We start from the raw sequence: 2730 nt of genomic DNA on the forward strand, positions 1-2730 counted from the left end.
TAAATCTCCAATATGGCCTCAGCATTACATCGTCCACTCACTGGACGCAGACAATATTCTAACCCCATCTCCCAGTCTACTATTGGCCTCCATGCCTATTTTCAACAAGTTTCTGACTTGGCCTTTAAGGCCCTTAAATGCTGCTACCCCCCGTGACCCACAAGTCTTTTTCCATAATTTGATTCAACAGTCAGGGGAGTCCTTCACAGACTTCCTTACCCATGTCACTGAGGCAGTAGAGTGGAGGGTGGAGTCTGGACCCACCCGAGAGGTGCTTATCACACAATTAACTTGGGAGGGACTAAACATCCCTACTCATAATGCTATCATGCCTGTCCACAATGATAACATTCACAAATAGGTACTCGTTACTAGAGACTTAAACCCTAAGGCAGGCCCTATTGACACTTTGACGGCCTCCTTGGAGACTCTTTTGTGGCAAGGAAAACATGCCCACTTTGGCGCACAGGAAGGCTGCTGGCCACTTTTGTAGCCATTGCCCAAGAGGTACAGCCCGCCCCAAGACTCGCTGCCCCAAGTGCAAAAAAGGGTTCCATTGGGCTAAAGACTGTAGGTCACAGCCTCAACTGGGCTTGGCTCCTTTAAACTCCACCTGGGGCACCCCTCAGCCCTGCCCACAAGAGGGGAAATGAGATAGATATTATGGACCCTCCCAATCCTCAACCACTCCCCACTAATGACCCTGTTCCTAGATGGAACTGCCATAAAGGGCCTAGTAGACACAGGGGCTGATGTCACCATTATATCAGAAACTGAATCCCTTAAATTCCCTCATTGGAAATACCGACCAGGCCCTCCAATAAAAGGAGTTGGTGGCAAACAAGATACCAAGCTGGTCACACATCCAATATATTGGAAGGACTTGGATGGGAACCAGGGCACAGTTACCCCCATAGTAGTGGACGTTCCCCATAACTTATGGGGCTGAGACATCATAGAGGACATGGGCATGGTCCTTACCATGGATGACCATGCCTTTTATGATGATATCATGCTCCACGATAACCTGGGACTATCAGGGAAAGGACAACTCCTTGCCCAACACCCCCAATCCTAATGGCCACTGCCCGCCCAGGATCGACTCTTGGCCACCGAGCTGATCCCTATCACCTGGCTCTTTAATGATGCCATTTGGGTGGACCAGTGGCCTATAATAGAACCTAAATTATCTGCCCTCAAAGATTTGGTAGCTGAACGATTGAGGCTTGGCCACATCGAGCCCTCTCTCAGTAAACATAATACCCCAATATTTGTTATTAAAAAGAAATCAGGGAAATGCAGACTCCTCCAAGATCTTAGAGCAGTCAATGCGCAGATGGAAAAGATGGGCTCACTACAAGTGGGCTTACCACACCCTACGGCTATCCCCCCATCCCATCATATCATAGTACTTGATATCCAAGATTGTTTCTTCCAAATCCCCCTAGCGGAACAAGACAGACCTCACTTTGTCTTCACAGTATGGGAGCCCAACTTTCAAAGAACAGCCAAGAGATACCAATGGAAGGTACTACCACAGGGTATGAAAAATAGCCCCACAGTCTGTCAATTATATGTTAATAAGGCCTTAACCAACATCCCCAAGGACCTAATTGTCATCCACTATATGGACGACATCTGCTAGACACAAATCTCACAATACTTTACAGGCTGCAATACCCAGTCTGCTTGCTGATTTAGAATGTCTAGGTCTCCACATTGCACAAGACAAGTTACAATACATCCAACCTTTCAAATTCCTTGGCTACCATATAGATACTGTAATTAAACCACTTAACCCTTCCATCTTGCAAAAAAACTGTATATACCTTGACTGAGCTCCAATAACTTTGTGGGACTATAAACTGGCTCAAACAATTTATACCAGTCCCTGACTTGGAATTCTGGGCCTTGTTCTCCCTGTTGGAAGGCCATAATTCACCAACTTCAAGGATCCCTCTCACCCAGTCAGCTAAGGATCTTCTTAATAAGATAGATCATATACTCTGGGCTGTGTCACTCTGACGTCATGACCCAGCAGAACCATTACTGGCCTTGATCCTCTGGACTAAAAATGGTGTCTTGGGGGCGCTATGGCAGCAAGACCCCCTGGTGTAGATCCACCTGGCTACCCCGGACCTAACTAGGCTTAGCTCTAAGTATGATATTGCCTTCAAGTTAGCAATTAAGGCCCAACAAACAGCCAGGCGCTTATTCGGAAAGGAACCTGACAAAATTATAATGCCCTTTCCTCTTAAGCATTCCCAAACATTATGGGCAGACTCTCTGGCTTTCCAACTAATGATGTCTGGGTTCATGGGGGAGTTGGATAACCACACACCCCCAGATAAGTGACTGACCAGCCTGGCCTGTTTGGAAATCACCACTCCGCCACATGCTTCCCCCTGCAAAAACCCCCTACCTTTAGCTACGCTAGCCTTCTCGGTTGCCAATAAGTCCCATTATGGTGTTGTCATTCAGTGCACGGGAAAGGATGACACCTGTTATGTACAAGCCAATCCCAGCTCTGTCCAGTTGGGGGAGCTCCTGGCCTTGTTAAAAGTCTTCCAAGTCTGCCAGACTGAGCCACTCAATATATTCTCTGACAGCCAGTATGCAGTTCAGGCCCTCAGATGTCTTCCCTTTGCTCGGGTAAAAGACCACAAGGATCCCATCACTAGAACCATGAGAGCTCTCCAGATTATCTTAGATAACAGACAATGGCCCTGG

The sequence above is a fragment of the Nannospalax galili genome, unplaced genomic scaffold, assembly GCF_000622305.1.
Source record: "Nannospalax galili isolate Female #2095 unplaced genomic scaffold, S.galili_v1.0 scaffold209, whole genome shotgun sequence".
NCBI classification, from domain to species: Eukaryota; Metazoa; Chordata; class Mammalia; order Rodentia; family Spalacidae; genus Nannospalax; species Nannospalax galili.